Here is a 27,157-nt window from a genome sequence, read left to right on the forward strand (position 1 = left end):
ATTGATATCATTAAACTATTTTTTAAAATGCACCAAAAAGAGAACGTTTCCTAATCCGATTAATAAGAAAATCGATAATTGAAATAATCAAACTTCGATACATGCGAAAACTTTCTATGGAGGTCAAGGAAAAGGATGAAACTATATATAAGTATTTGAACAACAGTATATGCCCTATTGTACACGTCGGTCTTAATGTTCGCCATTCATAAAATACTATGAAGTAGCTTTATATTAAGTTTAATTTGCACACTATGCAGTGAGGTCAAAAATTCTTTTTCATACATGGTGGCAATCACCTAATGAACTCATCATATGGAAATACAAATGTATATTAATATAAGGGGCTAACTTGACTTTTTAAATCTCTGCTGAGAGGGATTGTCCTATATATTTTGCATGATGTAGCCTCTTTCAGTCGAAAGGAGTAGGTTCGATAAGGTCCCAATGTGGTCCCCGTAATCTAGCTAAAATTTCAATAAAGGATTTATTGACCATGATCATAATACATTATAGCTTTACGAATGACGTCGAAAATAGCAGAACTTTCGATTTCTTCGGAATTCAATGAAATAAAGGAAATGTTAATAGGTTTATAGGACAAGAAACACACAATGCATACGTCGATAACAAATCTTTTGACATTATGTTTGTTAAAATTACGTATGCGACATGAATATTTAGTGTTCAGAGAATGAGACGATACCAAAGGGGTATTCAAAACGAGTGGTCTCTTCCTTTATGAAAGTCTCTTGTGGAGAGTTGTCTCATTGGCAATCATACCACAATTCTTATTTTTATATATACAGACGTGCCACTGGAATGGGTCCCTTTTTTGGGTTGCAATTTTGGCAAGGTAAAATGTCAATGAGTCCGTAATAATTATCAACTTTCGATTAGATATCATTCTATATATATATATATGCTGTTTAATCCTTTTAAATCAAATTGTATATACCATATTTGATATGTATTTGAATGAGTTATGGTTTGGCATAAAATATATTTATAGGTCATGATTTCACAAGATTTCAATATATGAATTGGGGGAGGGGGTTTTGAAATCCCCGCTGCACTTCTGTACCCAAAATCCCACGTTGAGATCCCCGTGTATATGGTCATCTATGCATTACAATTATATACTGTACGACCCAAGAATCCTTCGATCTTTTTAAATATTTACACTGATATGTTTCTATTTAAAAAAAAAAGGTTAAACCGATCAACTAAAAATAGACACGGATGTATTACTAACTATGAATAATAAAAATTCCTCAAATCTTTTTCAGCGAAAACCTAATCAATAAAAAACCAGGAATTTCAAACAAAAATGATATTATACAATGCTGGCTATATTTTACCCAACATGGATGCCTACGCTGGCAATGCATTACTTAGGGAAAAAGATTTAGTGGATAAAAATTGTATTCGTAATTCCGACTATTCAAACATTATTAAAATAGGATGTTGTTTAAGTATATTGATATTTTTCTGCTTGTTGACAATTGTTTCATTAAATGTATTGAATCTCTTGCATATCACGCCGCTGCAGAATGAGCAAGTTAACATAAAATCTAAAGAAACACAGTATCATATAATGCTACCGACACATGCCACGATTGATACGACATCAGTGCAAAACGCGAAAAAGGTGCCGTATATTAAAGTACCGACGACAGAATCGGCAGTTATGATCCTGATTTTGGTAAGTAAGACTTTGTAAAAGTTTGTTTTTATTTTTTATCAATATGTAAATATATTAAGTTTATTAGATAACAAGTCACAGAAGGGCAGTGTTTAATAGAAAAGGTCTTGTTTTACAAAGATATAGTAGCGATAATATCATTTTCGTTTTGACGGTAGACCTTTGATAGACTTTTGGTGATGTTACATTTTACAAAGTCTTTCCGAATTAATTTTGCAAAGAATTCCACTCAAGCCGATGCTAGGGGCCGTCTTAAACTTGCAGTGAGGTGAGAGTTTTTTTTTTTTGCTTCGTGATAAAGGCCCCACTGTGACTTTGAGATGAAAAACAGCAATAAAAGCGCTGTTTCTTTGCTGTTTGTGTGTTATTTGCTGTGCATGTACTGATTTTGTGTCAAGGATGGATACCCCAGATCCTTTGTTTTTCTATTATTTTATTCATTTTATTTACTACAAAGCGCTTACCTATTTTATAAACATTTGTCTTTTATTTTCCATTATTGTTGAAGACCTTTTTTAACATCTAGATAGTTGCTGTCTCATTAATTTACTACCAAGATATGTTTTTATTTAGAAAAAAAATACCTCATATTAGAGAATTATATTACATAAAAAAAAATGAGTTCAGTTTTCATTTTTTATAATTATGAAATATAATAATTCGTTCGTTTATTCTTTTAGAAATATGAATCGGGACTTTTTATCATATCTGACATTGCGGTAGGGGTTTTCCTCATTGTTGAAGGCCGTACGGTGATCTTAAGTGGCCTCAATACACGTCGTTGACCTTTGGTTAATAGTTGTATACATAACTAATCATTATATACTCTTTTGCTTTTTTCAGATTTCAGGATATTATATGACACGAGAAAATACCACAGACTCAATGGAATCTAACGAAAAGGACAATACATTTCCTGTAGCACAGAGTCTTGTAAAAGGCAGCTATTTAATGACAAATGTTTATAAAGATAATGATCCTCCCTTGAAAGCCTCTGGTCGAAATATTTCTAAAGGTGTAAGGATACCTACCGAAGGTTTATACTACCTTTACGCCTGTATACAGGTTACCTGCTATTGTAAGTCAAAACTAAAAGCTGACGTTACCGTTTCTGAGGTAACTCATTATATTCAAATAAACTCTGGAAATTCCAACAAAACTATTGTGGAAAAAACAATACAGATTCCTAATGATACTGGAGTATACAAAACGAGTAACATTTTCGTTCCAATTCTGCTGAAAAAACACGATGTAGTTAGTATGCACCTTTCTGACGATACTTACGTTTATAATTCTAGAAAATCTAATGTTATAGGTGTTTTCCTGATGTCACAATCACTTAGAACCATTCATTAAACGCAACTTGCATGTATTTTTCTTTCTTTATCCTCGATGTTTATTACATAAAAGGAATCCTCTGCTTTCAGATTTTCATTTATATTCCTGTCTGTTCCCTTTTAATAAACCGTTTCTGATATGCGCTTTGGTGTTAAAGGCATAACCTTTGATTTCTTTACTGGAACAGTGTTTTTCCTCTAACGGAAAAAAACTTTGAATATTATAGTCACCTTTCATCTGGAAATGGAATAAATCCACCGGATTATTGAAGTCGCACGAATTTCTTAAATCGAAATTTGAAACCCATAAATGATTTGTTTTATGTTTTTTTCTTCGTGAAACAATTCTTTCAATCCATACATACACTTAAATCAGTAAAAGAATGTTGCAACTCCATATTGCCGAGACCGAGCAATGAAAATCTGAATCAGGCCATAAGAATTTTGCAGGCAGGAATATGTGAACGTGCTGTTGCCAGACAATTTCACGTAAGAAACTCGTCTTCATGTCTTTACAACAACAATACTGGCAGACGGGATTTGTTGATGACCCTCCATGACCAGATCAATATGTAGTGACAACGCCACATCAATAAAATTTGATTACGCAACGTCATTTGCGAGACATGTTTACGGCCGCAACGTCAACTGCTAATCAAGTCGACGAATGCCGTGGTAGACAGATTCACGCCATAAATGTTTCCCATATGAGTCATTAAAAAAAAAAATGTTAATTTTTCAGTGCACCTATGCAATTTTTTTTAATTTTTAAAGCAAAATGCAGTTGTAAGTGTTTCAACGAAAGTTTGTAGGATTTATGAGTCAGAACATCAATAATAAACACGAATAAGATATATTTGATAAGATTAAAATGTATTTAAGTCCGATTTTTGCGTAATTTATGTGCGTGATTTTTTTCCTTTTTTCTGATTGCCTTGATATCTGCAAAAGGAACTATTTTAGAATGTTAATGAATGAAAACGTTACCGAAAATTCACAGCTTCTTTATCATTCTATGTAACATTTTTTCTACAAACTAAATCCAATCGGCGTACATGAAATGCTTGTCTATACTGATACCTGCTACTAGATCAACCGTTAAATTGTTTCTCCCTATGAATATGGAACTATGATTTCAAAAGCACAAAAGCATCCTAAAAATTTGACACAGCACGTTTCTTGCATAACAGTGTAGAGAAAAGAAAATTCAAGACATTTAGTGACAAAATTTGAGGGTACCCTTTTATCATGTCTATGCTGTTACCAATACATTTATTAATTACAACAATATTAAACTTGTAAAAAAGTGCAATTACGTGTTGGAAACCAAACACACAGCAGAAAAACATCATCACTGCATCAAAGGGAGTAGTTATTTCAAAACAGCATTCATAAATGAAGAAATTTGTCTATCCTGTTATATCTATCCTGTTACTATGATTACAGTAACAGGATAGGCAATATTTGACTAAAACGTCTTTAAAAAGTATATAACTACATATTATTTTACACATAACAAAATATTTGGTTGGTTGAGCTGATTTAAAGGTGACAACGTCTTAATCTTTGCAATTTAGCATATACAAAAAGCAATACTGCTATCGATAACAGGATAGACAAAAAGGGTAACAGGATAGAACTTTGTATGGTGATATATCGTTTACGTACGTTCCTGTTACCAAAAACAAAACGACAAAATTAAACCAACATGCGGTTGTTTATTTTTATAACCTTTGAAAACCAATTTTTAGAGGTATTTTTCAGTACAACATGGAAAATTGACAAATAATCTATCATTACACAGAATGAAAATATATAGAAGTTTTTACTCTTGAAAACCACCCTATTGGTTTTGAAAAACAAGCTTAAAATTTTATCGAAACCTATTCTAAATAACCCAAAATGTCTTTTGAACATGGTAACAAGAGAGACAAAATATTGCACCACCTATCAAAAAATGTTTCAATATATTCTTGTACGACATTATCAAGATTGCATCTTTTAATATGTTGCTCTATAAGTATTGTTTATTTTGATTTGCTTATGAAGAGGGTGGTTTAAATTAGTAACTTTTATTCAATTTTGCAATTTCAAGATTCGACATTTTTTATAAAATGACCCATAACTACTATTCATGCTTACCATACTTATTTCTGTTTAGAAAAATTCAATACCTGACTTACCTTAGGTTACTGAATATACCGGATTATTGAAGTCGCACACATTTCTTAAATCGAAATTTGAAACCCATGATAAATGATTTGTTTAATGTTTTTTTCTTCGTGAAACAATTCTTTCAATCCATATCCACACTTAAGTCAGTAAAAGAATGTTGCAAATCCATATTGCCGAGACTGAGCAATGAAAATCTGAATCAAGTCACAACAATGTTGCAGGCAGGAATACGTGAACGTGCTGTTGCCAGTACAAATTTCACGTCAGAAACTCGTCTTAATGTCTTTACAACAACAATACTGGCAGACGGAATTTGTTGATGACCCTCCATGACCAGATCAATATGTAGTGACAACGCCACATCAATAAAATTTGATTACGCAACGTCATTTGCGAGACATGTTTACGGCCACAACGTCAACTGCTAATCAAGTCGACGAATGCCATGGTAGACAGATTCACGTCATAAATGTTTCCCATATATACTGAAATGCTAAAGAATCGACTGCAGAAAAACATTTAAAGCCCTAAAGTTTAAACCCCATAATAACCATAACACACTGCAATGGGTGGGGCAGAGGCAAACTCAGAAGGTACAAAACAGAACTTAAAACATGCCCAACAGAATTGGTTGACCTTTCTGACAATCATTTTGGCGTTAGTTACAGGCAGTCATTGCCTTCGACGGTGACACATCCATTGCTATGGGAAAACCAGGGTTTCAGTGCATACCATATGATTTGAACATAAAAAATGACGTGTATTCGATTCACCTTTCGAACTACAAACTTTTTCAAGACGACGAAGTAATGATTGAAAATTATGTTTATATATCTATTTTACAAAAATTGCATATTTGAAAATGGAAATTGAAAAAAAAAAATCTAGTGTTGTGTTTTTAAAGTCCGCCAGTATATATTTGGCGTCGATTTGGCACTCAATAAATACTTTCAATGAGTTGTGAAATTGTATTAAGTTGTTAGAATCAAATATAACGAAAAAAGGATTTTTTTATGAAAATGTGTGCAAGGGTTGGAAGTTTTGGTCCTATGGCTATATGAATTGTCATTGGCCACTTACTTAACAATTTTCAGTGCCATTATAGAACAATAACTTGTATGATTTTGATGGCTTCGACAGACCAGTCTTCGTGTAGCTGTAGACAATATCGGGGATTGCAATTTCTTTGTCTGGTATTACTTTGAGATATTGTATGCTTTCGGTGACATGCGCCGTGAAGGTGACTCTGGTGACCTTAATTATATATTGACGTATTTACTTTTCTATATTTGTCATCGATGACTGCCTAGTGTCAATCATCTGTAAAAATGAAGAAAAGTAATAATAGCGCATGACACATTAATAATGACGATTGCATGATATCTGAAGTTTATTTACATAATACCATATCAATTCTTTTCGAAATATATAAATACCTTGAGAGGCATTAAGATTTAAGTGTATATTCCTGTATAAGTTAACACAATAATGAAACCAGCGCAAGGAAATTGTTCAGGATTTTATCTATTTTGTATTTTCTTGGAACCTTTTAACAAATAAAACATAACTATGGAAACATTTGAATGAATCCCCGTCGATTTGAAATCTGTTTCGTCCAAACAATGGAGAACTTCACATACGATTTTATATAAGTATCTATAAATATGGTAAACCGAGATATATCTGCGCCATCGTCATTGCGAATGAATTTTTTGAAATTTTCTAAGTTATTGAAACCAAATAAGGAACTTTTATGAAAATGTGGCAAAGGTTTGCGAATTTTAAACCTATGACTAGGTTTTATTTTTGACCACTTTGTTTAACATAGGCCTCTTCGGGAAATCGTAGAAACCATTCATACTAGTGTGTATGAAAAGTAATTTATGATTGGTAATGTGCATTCACTTAAAACAATTATCTTGAATTATGGTAGAAAATAAGGGTCAACATATTTTGATTATGCAATATGGCATTTGATAATTAAATTCATACTTTTAAGCGCATTTGGTACATTTTCTTTAACATCATAATTGAACAGGTATTCAGTAATAAAAATAAATAAAAAAAAACGACGAAAATAAAATAATTCTATAATATAGTCTGATCATCTATTGTCAATCTTAAGGGAAAGTAAAAATATAAGGGAAAATCACAACCCGTCTGTTCTTTTAATAACACAACATTATACTGCGACATTGATTTTAGTGCACTATATGCTTTAGTTATTTAAAATGAATTTCTCATTAGGTTGTGTCATTAGTTGTACTCTGGTGCCCAAACTTAACATAGGAAATAAAAAGGCGGGATATGTGTAGAATAAACATATCCATTTCATAAAAAAACATATTAAAAAATAAAGCCCATAATAAATAAGTTTGAAAATTTACATTTGAACTAGTCTCCAAAATAGAAAGTTAATATAGAAGGAAAAGGAAAATCCCAATTAATTGTTCACTAACGCTTCATAAACTAAACTGCGTGGATGTTAGGGTAAGAATATTTTCGGAAAATACTTTGTTTTCTAAAAACACTCTTACTAACATAATCTTGACCTATTTCCTTTATAAAAAGAAGTAATCGAAATCTATTTATTCATGTTATATGCAATTATTTAAAAAAGATGTTTGCATTTGATTTCATAAATGATTGCATTTCATTCATTAAAATTTCATAAATCCTGTATACAAAATTTCGGACGTACATAATATTATTGCGTTTCTTTTCCACACTTTTTTTCAATTGATTGGACCCCATTGGAAATAAGCGGAAACGCTTTCATGGGTTATCCTTGGATATCAATGTATAGTTACCATTGTAACCAGCATTTCAATGTATAATTCCCATGCTAGCCGGCATTTTCAATGTATAGTTACCATACTTACCAGCATTTCAATGTGTAGTTACTTTGTAAGCCGTTATTTCAATATATATTGATAACATCAAGAATTTGTACAAACCCTTGGTAACACCCTAGCAGGCATTTCAATGTATTATAGTTACCATGCTAGCCGGTATTTAATTTGTATAGTTACTATGTTAGTCGGTACTTTAATGTATATGATAAACATGCTAGCCGGCATTACAATGTATAATTCACATGCTAGCCGGCATTTTCAATTTATAGTTACCGTACTAATTTGTATTTAAATGTACACCAGTTACCATGCTAGCCGGTATTTCAATGTATAATTACCTTGCTAACTGGTTATTCAGTATATAGTTACCATGCTAGCTTGGAGGTTGTTTTACCATACTAACCAGCATTTCAATGTATAGTTACTTTGTAAGCCGTTATTTCAATATATATAAATAACATCAATAATTTGTATAAATCCTTGGTAACACTCTAGCAGGCATTTCAATGTATTATAGTTACCATGCTAGCCGGTATTTAAGTGTATAGTTACCTTGCTAACTGACTTTTCAGTGCAAAGTTACCATGCTAGTCGGTATTTAAGTGTATAGTTACCTTCAAGTTACTATCTGGCTTTTCAGTGCAAAGTTACCATGCTAGCCGGTATTTCTATGAATAGTTACTTAATATTGGAGCCGTCATTTCACTAAATAGTTACCATGCTAGCCGGCACTTTAATGTATAGTAACCTTACTTACCGGCTTTTCGAAGCATAATGTTTATATAATTTTTAATGTAGAAGAAATTACCATGGTAGGCAATCAAAGAAAAACGACAATACAAATGCAAGAAAACTACATATTGATAAACACGAATCAAACCAAAAAACAGTCGTTATATTCCCACAGTAACACTCGTGGTGTTGTTGGAAAGATGAAATATTCAAATCGAAATATCTTTGTCATATTTTGGCTATTTAAAATGTTGGGTCATTTTCTGTTTATTATACATTTCCACCGTAAAATGTCTATTCTTATTAACAAATAATTTTATATATTTATTTTGAGACTAATATTTTAGATATAATCATTTAATATTCCAAAATTTACTTAGACATTATGGTAACTCTAAATAAAGAAAAGATTAAAAACAATATGCTTTGGCAAATTCACATTAAAATTAATAAGCAGAGTATTGCCAAAGAGCGTATATCAACATCTAGATGGGGGTTAGGTTGTATAAATGGATTCCTTTCCCCTTTCATTTACACAAATATCGAGGTTCATTTTATTTATATTGATATCGATAGAAGTCCCGATTTCTCCTAGTAAGCTGAACTTCATACTGCAGAATAAGTGCCATGATAATGTCTGTTTGGGTTGTTCATCCAATTTTGTCAATCTAACAGAACTATAAACAACTGGCATACAAGTGGAAGGTTTAGCTAGCTATATAAAACCAGGTTTAAACCACCATTTTCTTCGGATTTTACCTTAGAGTTCGGTATTTTTGTTATACTTTTTTGATATGGCATATATGCATCTGGCCTCTGCACACGATAAAATGCTTTATAAAACAATTGCGGTGATTCTGCCAAAGATATAAAAGTTGAAATAAACATCCATACACACATGATAATTGGCATAATTTAATTTAGTTAATAAACGGACCTCCGCTCCATTATTTACTAGGAATGGACAGTTATTTGTCCCTTCTCTACATGCAAAACGTATTGTACAAAGACTTACGCTTACTTTTGTAAATTAATATTATGTTTTATTATATATGATATATATTGCTGTGTGTTTGATTATTCCACATTGGTATAGGGGAGGGGTTGAGATCTCTCAAAACATGATTAAACCTGCCGCATATCTTCCTGTCCCAAGTCACGAACCTCTAGCCTTTGTCAGTCTTGTGTGCTTTTTTTATTTGGTTCATTTTTATGTTTCGGAGTTTAGTGTGGCGTTCATTTTGCTGAACAAGTGTACATTTATTTATTGTTTAGGGGCCAGCTGAAGCCCGCCCCCGGGTGCGGGATTTTCTCATTGCGTTGAAGACCCATTGGAAGCCTTGGGCTGTTTTCTACTCCTTGGTCGAGTTGTTGTCTCTTTGACACATTCCCCGTTTCCATTCTCTAGTCTATAAACCAGTTTTAGTCTCTTTGGAGCACAAATCAGCTAAGTGAGCATATCTTGTTAACATTTAAATTATCTTAGATAAGACAAGTCGAACATTAACACCTACTATCAGAACTGTGGTTTTCTTACTAACAGTTGAACATGGCCTATATGTATATCGATGTAACAGTCTGATTAAAATCAACGTCTCAGCGCTCTCGTCGCGTGCGTGACATATAAATAAACGATAGTAAGTGAGAGGTTTGATTTTAATCAGACAGATCGATGTAACTTACAAACATATTTGCTTGACGTATTATTCAATTGGTTAATAACTTTACCAATTATATATTACTATCGATTTAAACCAACCAACCAACCGACTATCGAGTTTAATCTGCTCTATATATAGTTTTAGGCTTATCGTTTCGAAAGTATATCTGAACAAAGAGTTGTGTGATTGCCAATGAGACAACTTTCCAACAGAGTCCTTATGGCGTGGATGTAAGCACGGTATCGATCATCGCACGGCCTTCAACAATGTGCAGATCCTTTACCGTAGTGGTAACTATTAAAGCCTCGACGAGTCAAGATATTGAAACATTTTACACGAGAAAAATTAACGACCTGATGTATGACAAAACTAATATAAAATATGACAGAGAGCAACCAACAACCATATAAAAGAAAAAAACATATGATTGAATAACAATGAATGATGTATGTGACAGGGTTAAATGTGTCAACCCTTGACTTCTCTCGGACAATACTGTATCAGCTTAGCATAACATAAGAACAAACAGTAAATATCAGTGGAAAATCACTTTGCTCATTCAATTATGGAAGTATAATTAACCCGACAAAACAATTGATTTTATTTTTAACTTAATCGTTATTAGATTGATCGAGTCACCAGTTTTCCAATTGTTTCACCTTGACCGACAAATTTTGGATTTTTCCCGGATTGAAATGAATAAACAATACATTTAAAAATGTCATATGCAATATTAAACCAAAAATAGGACTCTATAGATAGTAATTAGGTTGAAAAAAACATTAAGTTTACGTTTTATATTCCAAAAGCATGCCATGTCAACCATCTATAGACCAAAGGACAAATATATGAATAATTTCTGGTAACCTTACCGCCTTCAATATTGACCAAAAACCACCCTGTACATGTATTATAGCAAGTTATGCAAGGCCCAGGTATGACAAAAAGTGAAAGAATTCAACAGAGAAAACTTATATTTGTGATGCATTTATAGTAATGAAGTTATAAAAGTAGACAATACGTAACAAGTGCAATAATATAAATGGTACCAATTTTACTGCAACAGATGCGCAAAAATACTTCTTGCCAGGAATAATTCTTCATATGGATATACTTCTGGAATAATACTTCTTTGTAGATACTGCATGAAGAATACTTCAGTTTGAGATACTGCTTGAATAATACTTCATATGGATAAACTACTGGCATAAAACTTCTTTATTACGTATAACTTACCCAAAACATAATTTAACTCATATTTTAGCTCTCACAATGTCAGTAAGGAACAAGGTTAAATTAGAGGCAACAGTAGTTTATACCGATGTTAGAATCTCATAAATCCATTTCGAAATCAAGGTATACAAAACCCAAAAGCTGAAGGAATCGTATCAACTCCAAAAGGAGCGAGACCGGGTGCATCGACAGGATAAGAGTCTTCTCTTATGCATGAATCACCCGACATGCGATTTCACCTTAAGGATGTACTTATTTAAAAAAATATAGAATTTAAAATTGGTACTATAAGTCAGAAGAGCATTAGATAAGGAACAAAATAAGCTAAAAATATTGATAGGTTATGGAGCTCCTTTTCGAGATATTTAATTTTTTTTAAACGACGGGAAAAGGCTGACTCAGACTTTTACCTTATATTTTCATTGGTATTATTTGGGTCTCCTTTTGAAATCGAAAGAAAAGAAATCTAGAATCTGCTTAAATTTTGTTAAATGACCTTTTATGAGCTATTGAAGTCTTATATGAAAAAAAAAAAAATGGGTGCTATGGGTCAAAATATTTTACCCTGTATCTTAAGAAAAAACCAAGGAGTCCGAACATCTGACAAAAATTCCTAAACCTGACCTAAGTACATCCCTAAGTCAAAAGTCATGATCAGGAAAGGATACATTCGGTTAATAACTAGAATGTTATCTATAAAACCAAAACATTACCGCGAAAACATGTCGGTAATTAGTTGAGAGACAGACACATGCTATCGGTCATTCAAATCTATTTTTCCAAGTCAGGAACTTTGTCAGACGTTGTATTTGGTCATATCTTCATAATGTGTTTTTATTCTTAGAATTTGGTGTGTATGGGATATTTTTGATAGTTTCTGTTTTAATTTATTAGGAATTGTAAACTTATTGAGAGGTTGACATATACTGTTGATGCATCTGTTCATTGTCGAAAACTGCATGTATTTATATTATTTTTATGTCAATTTTGTATAAAGAAGAAAGTCTTGAATCTTTTAATCTATTTTTAGTTGTTATTTATTTATTACTGTTTGAAAAATCCCTAGTGTTCAATGAGCCGACTAATACAATGGTTAAATGACATACTAGTTATTTTAAAAAGTCTTAACAAATTGCAGATACTTTTAATCCATATGAACTAACTACTGTTTTTTTGTTTTAAAAATAAATTTTCGCAACAATCAATAGGACATAGTGTTTGTATGAAGAAGACAATATTGCAAGTACTATATATATAAATTTATAATGTAAATTAATCAGAGAAAACAAATTAGCAGAGAAAAATAGCTCAGAAAATATCGAAAGAATAGAAAATTGAATATTTATAATAGATGTTTGTTTCTTTATGTTTTGTTTGAAAAATTAACGAAAAAATAAAACAAGAAAAATGTGTAACAGTTAAGTCCTATCACATTTAACTTGAAAAAAAAAAGAAAAAAAAAAGACTTTCACTCACAACAAAATGAAATAATTATTTCAGAATTACCAGGATGCTGAGGCAGTCAACAATTATCAGGAACATACGTTGTTACACACAAGCATATTTATATCATCTAAATAAAATATGTGTTCCTGCATTGTCTATAAGTCATACTGAATCAGTGTATCAACCATATCAGATCCGTCATCAGTCAGAACTAAAGTCACAATGAAAAAGGAATTAAATTATGCACACAGGTACCAGACTGTGGAATTACTGAACATGATCAGGATGGAAGTTGTTGGCTGAGAAAATGTGACATACGCAACTGCTGTCAGTCAGTAAGAAATACGAAATACTTCTCATATGTTCTGCCAGAAAAAGAGACATATTGAACCCTGTATGTTTGCGTACTAGGCGACGATAGAACTAAATTGTTCTATGAAAAAGAATATGTGATACTTTCATACATTGTAAAAATAAGCACCATGTTTCCGGTTGCATTTGTAAGCTTAGTCTTTTTATTTTCGTAGTAATGCTAATCAATTTTGGTCCCATATTTGAAATGATGATTTTTATTCTTTTCTGTTTGGAGTAGTATGTTTTGAAGACAGAAATATTCTGTATTTGCAAAACAGTCTCATCTATGAAAAAAAAGAAGAGAGAGAGATCTGAACTTAATTTTTAATAGAACTTTTCAGAAAACCGCAAGGACGTTATAATAAGAAGTTTTATAGTAAAAAATGTATGCTCGTAAAATTAGCTGTTAGAAATAGGTATATTTCGATAAAATGTAACATTTGTAACGTTTGCAAATTGATGTACGGAAATAGCTTAAGATTGTGTATTTATAGACTTTTAGAATTTGTAACAAATATTCAGCAAAATATTTACATCGTTAAAATATCAGTACATGTATAACAAGCTTTGAATGTTTTTTGTTAAATACTAATTGTACAATGACTGTATGTTTTTCCATGTGCATGTACATTTCACATTATATTAATTAACAGAGAATTCTAAAATACTCCTATAATCATTTTGTAATACAAAATTTCATCACCATGGCTATGTATGTGGACAAAAAATTGACTGTATGTCTTATTCAAGAGAACAGTGTTTTTCGAACCACTAGTTATCCCAATGTATTTCATGTAATATATATGGATATGCATGCGTTAATAATTTTTATATAATTTGCATATCTACAAATATTTGTATCAGATCGGTCTGCTAGAATATTTGCTTCGATGCGAAGCTATTAGTTGGAACGGGGACTCAGTTATTTGCCCCATTGAAACGGATTGAAAATCATAGTAAATAAATGGGGTGCTGTTTCATGTTAGACATTGGTTTCGAAGTTTCTATGTACAATCACAGTGCCTCATCATGACCGGCATTCCGTTGCAAAATTTTGTTTTGATTGACAACAAGGTCAGTCAGTCTACTTCCGGGGAAGAATAAAGGATAAAATTTAGGCAATTTACTCTATGCACTGACGCAGATTACATTTAAATCAATCAAAATGTTTACAGAAATTCAAACTAGAAAGCCTACCCTTTCAAATAAATTAACATTCAGTTACAGAACTTGTGTAATAATAACACTACACCATTTTAAATAAAAGTTATAATTTTTTTTAAAGAACTACATTCGTGGGTACTAGACTGGTTGCCGTAACTGGGATCCTATTCCTGTCAGACTTTAATTTTTGTTCCAGACTTAAAACTGCACTTTTCAAATAAAGATATACATCTCAGTAGTTATTTTGCAAAATTTCAATAAATTTGATCCAACAGTTACAGAGTTAAAATCAATGGGATTTCAGCGGTCCCGGAATAAACGTCTTGCAAAGTGATTTTCTAGGGGTTGGTAGAACCATACTTACATTAATACTGTTATGTATGAATCGTGTTACGCTCGTAAATGCCTAAGTTGATGCAAATGGTAAGAACATTATGTTAACTTTAAAGATTAAAAACAATATGCACTTGCCAAATTCACATTAAAATTAATAAGCAGAGTATTGCCAAAAAGCGTATATTAACATCTAGATGGGGTTTAGTTTGTATAAATGGATTCCTGCCTCCTTTCATTTACACAAATATCGAGGTTCATTTTATTTATATTGACTACAACACACCTGCGGGTCCGTGACTAAATTAAAGTACCTACGCCTTATGTTTAGCCTGGATTTTTAGTATTTGTATTGTCATTTGATAAAGTCATGCTAATTAAAAGGTGCACAGTTTTCTCTGCTTTCAAAACCTTTCAGTTTGAACCCGTCCTGGTTTTCTTACTACAACCGGAAACTATATGTGACATATACTATTGGTATCGGTATCGGATTCAACCCGTAACTTGTTAATTATCCAATAATATTAATTATGTGTAAAAACAAAAGGGATGGTGTAATTTTTAATCAATATCATTTTCCTATATTAGTTATATATAAAGTTTGATTCTTTGATTCGTCGTCTAACAAATTGCATCTCGATATTTTAGTAGTTACCATAGATATCGATTGCAGTCCTGATTACGCCTAGTATGCTGAACTTCATACTGCAAAAAAACGTGCCGGGATAATGTCTGTTTAGGTTGCTCTTCCAATTTTGTCAATATAACTGAACTGTAAACAATTGGCATACACGTGGGATGTTAAGCTAGCTGTAAAACCATGTTTAACCAAGATTTTCGTCGGAATATGTCTGTACCAAGTCAGGAATATGACAGTTGTTTTCCAATCATTCCGTTGGTTGATAACGTGTATTTTGTCAGTTCCCCTTTTGTAATTTACCTTGGAGTTCGATATTTTTGATATACTTGATATGAAATATATACATCTGGTCCTTCTACACGATAAATGCTTTATAAAACAATTGCGGTGATTCCGCCAAAGATATAAAAGTTAAAATGAACATCCATACACACATGATACTTTGCAAAATTTAATGTAGATAATATTCGGACCTCCGATCCATTATTTCCCAGGAATGGACAGTTATTTGTCCTTTCTCGACATGCATAACGTAATATACAAAGACTTCCGCTTTTCTTTACCAATGAAGCAAAAACTTACTTTTGGTAATCAATATAGTGTTGTATTATACATGATATATATTGCTGTGTGTTTGTTTATTCCACATTGGTATAGGGGAGGGTTGAGATCTTACAAATAATTGTTTCCCCTTGCCGCATATTTGCTCCTGTCCCTTGTCAGAAACTCAAGTCTGTCAGTCTTGTGTGTTTTTTTATTTGGTTTATTTTTATGTTTCGGAGTTTAGTGTGGCGTCCATTTCGCTGATCAAGTCAATTTACTTATTGTTTAGGAGCCAGCTGAATCCCGCCTCCGGGTGCGGGATTTTCTCTCTGCGTCGAGGAGCCATTGGAAGCTTTGGGCTCTTTGGTCGGATTGTTGTCTCTTTGACACATTCCCCGTTTCCATTCTCTAGTCTTTATATCAGTTTTAGCCTCTTTGGATCACAAGTCAGCTAAGTGAGCATATCTTATTAACATTAAAATCATCCTTAGTTGTCATGTTATGAAAATGCGTGGAATTGTGGATTTGAACATTTTCTTCTTTTTATGTCGTGTTTGGTATCAAAAGTCATTATTTCTTATGAATAGTTAAGTTTCAATATTTTTATTAAGCAAAAAGTGCATTTTGTTTGGGAAACAAGATTTTGAACTGTTTTTCAAATAATTTTATAAGAGACATTTATGAGTCGTGTTCGCGTTACTATAGGAAATATTTATGGATTAAGATTATAAGATTGTGTCGTGAGAATACTTTTTGACAACAATGGTCATCAATTTAGTTTACTTGTCAACATACAAATTGTATATAGATTGAATAATGTAAATTAACACTTAATTTAATCTGCTTTTGATATATTTTATTGTTTGGAAACTATTTGTTTATACGTTTCTATGATCATATGTTTTATAAAGGTTAATTTGAAAAAAAGGAGTAAGAGAAAGAGAGAGAACCATGTGACGCATCGGTTCGCCCCGCTCTTGATCTGCGAGTAGCGGTGGGTTAATGTATGTTGTCATGATTGCGTGTTTGTAAATATGTTTTATGAACTGACTGTATATATGTTGGATGGAAAAATAAATTATGTGAACGTTCATGTATTCAGTCTCCTGTATTGATATACAACAACTACCCAGTATGGAACCTTTGTAATCTGAAATTGGGCTAAGTTTGTTGGATGGTAAAACACTGCTATTTATCTATGATGGAATGGATTTACCGAAAACGAAACACACAAACGAAACAAACACCATTTTATAATCAACTATTTTAATTACGCCAAACAACGATTTTCTAATCACGTCGCTAGATAAGACAAGTCGAACATTAACACCTACTATCAGAACTATGTGTTTCTTACTAACAGTTGAACATGGCCTCAATGTATATATAGATTCTTACATTGATACCAGTGTATTATCGGACTTATACAATCGAGAAAGTTAAACTACTGAATTTTAAAGTCCGAGCCTGTGCAAGGACTTTAAAATTGATAATTTAACTATCGAGATTGGGATAAATCCGATAGTCCACGAGTAACTATGCAAGAATCTGTTTCTCTAATGATTATCAAATGAATAGTCATTTTTGATAAACGAAAATCGCTTTTGAGTGCCTTTCACATTCCAAAAAGTTGTCAATTTCTCTAACACCTGTTAGGACATTTCGATTCATCCAGGGAGCTGACAAAGGTTATGACCCTTAAACTCAGCTAATGATCTTCTGAGATCATCAGCAACCACATGTTGATTAAATTTTGTTTATACAATGGGTCCAGAAAGGTTTAAATTGCCAAAGAACTTGAGAAATCGATGTAACAAACATATACATATTTGCTTGACGTATTATTCAATCGGTTAATGACTTTACCAGTTATATATTACTATCGATTCAAACCAACCAACCGACTATCGATTCTAATCGGTTCTATATTTAGTTTGAGGCTTAACGTTTCGGAAGGATATCTTAACAAAAAGGTATATAAAAACAAAGAGTTGTGGTGTGGATGCCAATGAGACAACTTTCCAACAGAGTCCTTATGGCGTGGATGTAAGCATGGTATCGGTCATCGTAAGGCCTTCAACAATGAGCACAGCCTTTACCGTAGTGGTAACTATAAAAGCCTCGACGAGTCGAGATTCTGAAACATTTTACACGAGAAAAATCAACGACCTGATGTATGACAAAATGAAAATAAAATATGACAGACAGCAGACAGCAGCCAACAACCATATAATAGAAAAACAATATGATTGAATTACAATGAATGATGTATGTGACAGGGTTAAATGTGTCAACCCTCAACTAACCTGGGACAATACTGTATCAGCTTAGCATAACATAAGAACAGTATATATCAGTTGAAAATCACGTTGCTTATTCCATTATTGAAGTATAATTAACTTGACAAAATATTGATTTTATTTTTTAGCTTAATCGTAATTAGATTGATCGAGTCACCAGTTTACCAATTGTTCCACCTTGACCGACAAAATTAGGATTTTTCCTTGCCTATTATTAGCAGATTTAAATGAATAAACAATACATTTAAAAAATTTCATATGCAATATTAAACCAAAAATAGGACTTTATAGACAGTAATTAGGTTAAAAAACGTATTTAATTTACGTTTTATATTCCCAAACCATGCCATGTCACCATCCATAGACCAAAGGACGAAAATATGAATAATCTCTGGTATCCTTATCGCCTTCAATATTGACCAAAACCCAGACAGTACATGTATTATAGCAAGCCAACATGTAACAAGGCCCAGGTATGACAAAAAATGAAAAAATTCAAAAGTGAAAAGTTTAACTTATATTTGTGATGCATTTATAATAATGAAGTTATAAAAGTAGACAATACGTAACAAGTGCAATACTATCAATGGTACCAATTTTACTGCAACAGATGCGCATTTCTACATTTAATTTCTCTTTAGTTATGCTGGAGGTCATTAATTTGAATATCAAAAACCTAAAACAGACGTTGTCGATATGATAAAACTAAAAATGGCATATGGAATGAAATCCACATACTTGTATGGTTTTCAAAAAGAACCATATAGATTTTGGAACTTCAATAGAACGGAGAATGGAAAACGGGGAATGTGTCAAAGAGACTCCAATCCTACCAAAGAGCAGAAAACGTCATTTGGCCTTCAAAGGGTCTTCAACGCAACGAAAAAATCCAGCACCCTTAGGCGGGCATCAGCTGGCTACTTCATGCATAGTTGAGCGAAATGGGCGCTCACTAAACTCCGAAACGTACAATTGAACCAAAATTTAACAAAGACAAAGACTTACAAAGGCTAGAGCTTCCTGATTTGTAACAGGCGCAAAAATGCGGCGGAGTTAAACATGTTTTGTGAGATCTCAACCCTCCCCATATACTTACCTTTGGCCAATGTGAAATAAAAAAAACACAGCAATACGCACGGTAAAACTCAGTTGTAAAAAAGTCCGAGTCCGATGTTAGAATAAGTAACACAAGAAACTAAGCAAAATGACAATGATTAACATAAATTAACAAAGGACTACTAGCAGTTACTGACATGCCAGCTCCAGACCTCTATCACCCATAATCAAGCACAGAACATTCAAGTTCTGAATTTGAAGAAAAACTATTGACAGCCAAATTGTAATTGTCCCTTTGTTGTTGTTGGTTTTTTTTTGGCGAAGAACAGATTCAAAAATACTACTGGATTAATAATTCATATGGATATTGCTGGAATAATACTTCTTTGTAGATAGTTTGAGATACTGCTTGAATAATGATATCACAAACTAGACAAAACATTTACTAAATTTTATCATCGGTATAAGGACATCATTCGTAAATATAGCTCAACATGCAGACTTCTTATACGTTCAGGTATTTCACATCCAATTTTTTATGGAAATATTCTTTATAAAGCACAAAAATGTCAGTATTCACCTCTGAAGCTAACAAAACCTTTAAATAGACTTATTAAGAAGGGATATAGTTACGATACTGTTGTCAGGTCATTAAAGATTGCATATTTTGGCGTTAATATTGATTCACTTATAGGGTCTTTGCATCGGCACTAAACACATTTATTTAAAAACCAGTTGTTGGCATGACACGGGTTATGTTCTTCTCATATATGTTATGATGGTATGATACTAAACCCCTAACGGGAAGGATTGTGCCTGTTATTCATATGATGAAGACATAATCTTTCAATCAGTTTAATTGAAGTCTGGAGCTGGCATGTCAGTTAACTGCTAGTAGTCTGTTGTTTTTTATGTATTATTGTCATTTTGTTTATTTTCTTTGGTTACATTTTCTGACATCAGACTCGGACTTCTCTTGAACTGAATTTTAATGTGCGTATTGTTATGCGTTTACTTTTCTACATTGGCTAGAGGTATAGGGGGAGGGTTGAGATCTCATAAACATGTTTAACCCCGCCGCATTTTTGCGCCTGTCCCAAGTCAGGAGCCTCTAGCCTTTCTTAGTCTTGTATTATTTTTAATTTTAGTTTCTTGTGTACAATTTGGAGTTTAATATGGCGTTCATTATCACTGAACTAGTATATATATTTGTTTAGGGGCCAGCTGAAGGACGCCTCCGGGTGCGGGAATTTCTCGCTGCATTGAAGACCTGTTGGTGACCTTCTGCTGTTGTCTGTTCTATGGTCGGGTTGTTGTCTCTTTGACACATTCCCCATTCCCATTCTCAATTTTATTCATATGGATAAACTACTGGCTTAAAACTTTTTAATTACGGATAACTTACCAAAAACATAATTTTACTCATATTTTATCTCTCACAATGTCAGCAAGTAACAAGGTTAACTTTGAGGCAACAGTAGTTTATACCGATTTTCGAATCTCATAAATACATTTCGAAATCATAGTATAAAAAACCAAAGGGAATCGCATCAACTCCAAAAAGAGCAAGATGGGTGCATCGACATGGTAAGAGTCTTCTCTGATGCATGCATCAACCGTCATTTAAAATCGTTTTCCAAGTCCGGAACTTTGCCAGACGTTGTATTTGGTCATATCTTCATAATATGTTTTTATTCTTAGAAGTTGGTGTGTATGTGAGATTTTTGATAGTTTCTCTTAATTTATTGTCTATTGTATAGTTTCTGTTTTAATTTATTAGTTATTGCATAATTTCTGTTTTAATTTATTAGTTATTGTATAGTTTCGATACTATTGAGAGGTTGACATATACTGTTGATGCATCTGTCCATTGTCCAAAACTGCATGTATTTATGTTATTTTTATGTCAATTTTGTACAAAGATGAAAGTCTTGAATCCTTTAATCTATTTTTAGTTGCTATTTATTTATTTTCAGTTTGAAAAGTCCCTAGCGTTCAATGATCTGACTAATAAAATGGTTAAATGACATAATAGTTATTTTAAAAAGTCTTAACAAATTGCAGATACTTTTAATCCATATGAACTAACTACTGTTTGTTGGTTTTAAAAAAAAGGTTTTCGCCACAATCAATAGGACATATTGTTCGTATGAAGAAGACAATATTGCAAGTACTATTTATATAAATTTATGATGTAAGTTAATCAGAGAAAAACAAATAAGCAGAGAAAATAGATCGAAAAACATCGAATGAATCAAAAATTTAATCTTTAAAAAAGACGTTTGTGTCTTTAGGTTTTGTTTGTAAAATTAAAAAAAAAGTAAAACAAGAAAAATGTATAACAGTTAAGTCCTAACACATTTATCTTGAAAAAAAAATAATAACTATTTCAGAATAACCAGGATGCTGTGGCAGTCAACAATTATCAGGAACATACGTTGTTACACACAAGCACATTTATATCATCTAAATAAAATTTGTGTTCCTGCATTGCCTTCAAGTCATACTGAGTCAGTGTATCAACCCTATCAGTTCCATCATCAGTCAGACAATGTCGTGAACCAAAGTCACAATGAAAAAGGAATTAAATTATGCACACAGGTACCAGACTGTGGAATTAATGAACGTGATCAGGATGGAAGTTTTTGGCTGAGAAAATGTGACATCCGCAACTGCTGTCAGTCAGTAAGAAATACGAAATAATACTCATATGCACCATGTTTCCGGTTGCATTTGTAAGCTTAGTCTTTTTATTTTCGTAATAATGGTACCATATTTGAAATGATGATTTTTATTCTTTTCTATGTGGTGTAGTATGTTTTGAAGACAGAAATATTCTGTATTTGCAAAACAGTCTCATCTATAAAAGAAAAGAAAAATCGGCGGAAATCTGAACTTAATTCAAAATAGGAACTTTTCAGAAAACAGCAAGGATTGACGTTATAATAAGAAGTTCTCTAGTAAAACATGTATGCTCGTAAAATTAGCTGTTAGAAATAGGTATACTTCGATAAAATGTAACATTCATAGGATTATCGGGAAATGTTTGCAAATTGATGTACAGAAATAACTTAAGATTGTGTATGTATAGATTTTCAGAATTTGTAACCAATATTCAGCAAAATATTTACATCGTTAAAATATCATTACATGTATAACAAGCTTTCAATGTTTTTGTTAAGGTGGTACCAAACACCTTGATTAAAATTGATTTGGCTCCTTTAATTTTCATAAAATTTTGACAAAATATTAACATTGAGCCTTTGATAAAAATTTCAAAAAACTTGAACCACACACTTTATCGGAAAAATTTCATTGGATATTTATATAGTAGTTTGACAAACACTTATTTTGATCATTGAGAAGCTTCATAATTCCTTAACAATAGACATGAATAAAATGTTCAGCTGATTTTTACAGAGTTATCTCCCTGTAGTGTTATGTACCACCTTAAATAGTTTTATTGTACATTTCACATTATACTAGTTAACAGACAATTTTAAAATACTCCTATAATCATTGTTTAATACCAAATTTCATCACTATGGCTATGTATGTGGACAAACAATTGACTGTATGTCTTATTCGCGATAACAGTGTTTTTAGAACCACTAGTTATCCAAATGTATTTCATGTAATTTATATGGATGTGCATGCGTTCATAATTCTTATATAATTTACATATCTACAAATATTTGTATTAGATCGGTCTGTTAGAATATTTGCTTCGGTGCGAAGCTATTAGTTTCAGTCGATATACACGCCATTTTGATATAATTACTTGTCTTAACAATAGTCAGTTCTGATTGGTTGCTTATTGGTGTGGCTAAAATTGTATTGGCCCGAATCAATGATTAATAGTCTGCCATTATTGTTCCGCCTACAATAACACGTAGCGGTAATAGCCGAGGAGTTACTATTAGGCTTAAATGAGTACTAGGGATTTCCAATAAAATGACTTTACTCGACATAACCGACCTAACTCAGCGTATTTCGTCCTATTGCATTGAAGCATGACGGAGGGGAGCATACACTAAATGCATTTTTTGCTCTTTCGACACGCATTTTTGCTGATATAGACTAAATGTAAAAATCAACCCCAACTACTTTTTTTAATCTTTAAATACTTTGTTATTAAATTTTGAAAGATTTTATTGACAAAAATATTTTAATGGAATAAGCAAGCTAGCAACTTGTAATCAAATACACCCATCATTTCTTGTCATTTCACTTGACCCATATTTCAGTTCTTCTCAAAATATGAATTTAAAAATATTAAAATAATGAAATCTGAAGCGAGAAGGTTATCTCTTTTTTTGTTTTTATAAGTTTTAACGCTTAAAAAGTAGATTCCAACACACCCGAATGTAAAAGGTGTACGCGACTAACTTTTTGTTTTAATTTTTTTTCTATAATTTAATTCAAGATAATTTGACGTGAGCAGAAATTCATATCATTGATACATTTATCAAATAGTACTTTTTAGTCTTTAACTATGATAATGCATGGGACGAGGTGTTTGTCCATGTATACCTAAACGTGCATTCACAGATACAGGGGGAGAGGGCGTACACCCCCTTTCGATCGCAGAATAATTTTGAAAATCTCACGTTTTCCACGTTATCTATACAAATGTTTAGTATAAAATCGTTCAAATTTTTTTTCGCGTTGCTCCGCTCGGCAGTATAAATTCAATTATCGGGAACTACGCCCGTTTTTCAAATATCTTGGATCCGACCATAATCACAAATTGTATAGCACAAAAAAAATTTAACGATTGTCGTTTGACTTTGATAAATACGTTTCAAAAACAACAATGTTTGAATATTAGACATCTCGCACGGGATTTGAAAGTTTAAGGCTACATACTGAATTGGATTTTTTCCTGTATTTAGAGCTCACTTAACACGGAAATGTGATACTGGCGTGTTATCTAGTGGATACATATTCTTGTTTCTAATGTTTCTTTTAATGTAAATATTCATTTATTAAGTTATATATAATTCCACTAACAAATACTCGTGTATCTTTTACTGATGAATTATCATTACATTTTATAGAAACTACATATAATTTACTATACAGTTATGAACACTAATGGTCCTACCGACACTCTGTACTTTTGACATGACACAAGGTCTTGCTTTTCTAGAGTGTTTATGTATTTTTTTACTTAATTTGTGATATGTACAAAAAAGATGTAGTATGATTGCCAATGAGACAACTCGTCACAAGAAACCAAATGACACAGCAATTAACAACTATAGGCCACCGTACGACCTCCAACAATGAGTAAAGCCCATACCGAATAGTCATCTATAAGAGGCCACAAATGACGAATGTAAAACAACTATAACGATAAAACTAACGGCCTAACTAATGTACAAAAAAATGAACGAAAGCACAGCAACAAACGATAACCATTGAATTACAGGCTCCTTACTTAGGACAGTCACATCCATACATAATGTGGCGGGGTTAAATATGTTAACGGGCCCTCTTACCTGGGACAGTGGTGTAACAGTACGAAATAATTGATTAATATTCTAGACTGAATAATTATTCTGTATTTATTAGTTGTAGTTGTTTTTTAAGATAGTGTTCAGTAGCTGTGAATACTCTAAGATCGGTACATTGAGTTTGTTTGGTAGTACTAGTAATTGCTGTTTTTGTGCTTCGTTTTAGTCAGACGAGTCAATCCTTTTCTTACTGTTTTAACCGTGAGTATAGACATGATCATTTGATAAACATACTTCTATGATCTCTATTGCTTTTAACTTGGACATTTATAAAACTTGAACTATGTAGCAAAGAGATGCATGCGTAAAAAAAGTTCGCGACATAAATTGGCTAAAATATCAGATAAGGATTTAGCCTCAAGCTATAATACTTACAAGCTATAATAAATACTACGAAGATCTAGCCTCAGGCTATAATACTTGTGATGATGATGATGATGATGATGATGATGATGATGATGATGATGATGTATGTCTTATATCCAGCGACAAATATTACATATATATTAAGGATGATAAAATGATAATGATAAATGAATATACCTTTTTGTACATGACCACCACTTAAGAGTCGCATTTTTATATGCTAGGTAACAAATTAGCGTACCCGATACAAAGACACACTGGGGGTCCAACAAAATAATTGAACCCGTAATTGAGGCTAGCCTGCTACCAGTCAATCCCATATTAAATAAAAACCGGTTAATATATTTTATGCTTTATGTGCATATCTTATTATTCCAACAACACTTGTTTTATTTTGATAACACTTTTTGTTGCATAATTTGTTTGATTATTCTCCTTGTTTCTTTGTATCAAAAAGCTTAGTTTTTATCGTAAAATGGTGTTTCACAGCTTCCATTATCCTTGTGAGTTGCTATTGTATTAATATCCAGTAGGCATGCAATTATTATTCTAAATAGTATAAAATATTTTTTAACAAGTAAAGATTACCCCGTTTTGATCCAGACTTCCTTACTACTAGCATCTAAGATACATACACTGACAAAATATTGTACCCGCACTCATATTTTAATCACCCTGTCTGTCCGTCCGCCAGTCTGTCCGTTCAACAAATATTTGCAATTTTCTTTTCAAAAGCATTAGTATGCTTAGCATGCATTCTTTTTTCGATTTATTCCATTTCATCCGACATGTATATATCTGGATCCGTGTCGAGCGTCCAACTATCAAACAGAGTCCAAATGGCGTGAATAACGACTACAGTGGCTCCTGCTGTCGTCAACAATAAGCAAAAACTCAAACCGTATTATAATTATCAGATACTAGTATATGAGGCATTGACTTTGAAAAATATAAACAGTTCAAACGAAAATAAAACATTTTTACAAGAGTAAAATTAACCCAAAAATGACAGTTAGTAAAAAAACGACATCCACTGAATTGAAAGCTCCTGACTTGGGAAAGCCAATATAGAATTTGGCCTGATTAAACGCGTTTACCAGCGTTCAACACTCTGGTGTAACAGCACGATATAAGAAATAAAACCGGTAAAATTCAGTTGGAAATAGCTCAACTAATCAATATTGAATTAATCCCAAAACAATTATACTTTTATGATGAAAGACACAGAGTACCGATCTTAAAGTACCCCAGGTACTGAAAGCTGATTCTTATGTTCATGTTGAATTACCTGAGTTAAAAAAAATAAGGAGATATGATATGATTAGCAATAAGAAATGAAGTGGATGTAAGCAATGATAGGCAACCGTACGGCCTTCATCAATGAGAAAAATCCATACCGTATAGTCGACTATAAAAGGAGCCAACTTGAAAAATATGAAACAATTCAATTGAGAAAACTACCGGCATGATTTAAAACAAAACAATTTACGAAAAACAAATATAACAGATATGAACCAACGACAACAAGTGAACCACAGGCTCCTGACATGGGACAGGCACATAAAGAATGAGTGCTCAACCCCTCCCCCTAAGCCTGGGACAGTGGTGCAACAGCACGACATAAGAACAGCCTGGTAAAACCTTCCTTCAGAGAGCTTGGTTTACACATGTATACATATTTAAAGTAATTATGAATATAAAATTTTTTTTCAGCCGTGTATCACCTTCACTGGTGATC

At 32.4% G+C, this 27,157-nt stretch overlaps 2 long non-coding RNA genes across 3 annotated transcripts; both read left to right on the plus strand.

The window, feature by feature from the left end:
* The first annotated feature begins 1,270 nt into the window (after window positions 1-1,270).
* Window positions 1,271-3,185, plus strand: LOC127737586 (uncharacterized). Its single transcript, XR_007999703.1, has 2 exons — window positions 1,271-1,705; window positions 2,549-3,185. It is a non-coding gene; the product is annotated as an uncharacterized LOC127737586 (long non-coding RNA).
* Window positions 3,186-12,901: 9,716 nt separating this feature from the next.
* On the plus strand, window positions 12,902-23,194 carry LOC127737588 (uncharacterized). 2 transcript variants are annotated; one of them, XR_007999706.1, is made up of 2 exons: window positions 12,902-12,941; window positions 21,928-23,194. It is a non-coding gene; the product is annotated as an uncharacterized LOC127737588 (long non-coding RNA). The 2 variants fall into 2 exon arrangements; XR_007999705.1 differs by lacking the exon at window positions 21,928-23,194 and adding an exon at window positions 13,199-13,798.
* Window positions 23,195-27,157: the final 3,963 nt, after the last annotated feature.

Source organism: Mytilus californianus, unplaced genomic scaffold (assembly GCF_021869535.1).
Source record: "Mytilus californianus isolate M0D057914Y unplaced genomic scaffold, xbMytCali1.0.p SCAF_4, whole genome shotgun sequence".
Lineage (NCBI taxonomy): Eukaryota > Metazoa > Mollusca > Bivalvia > Mytilida > Mytilidae > Mytilus > Mytilus californianus.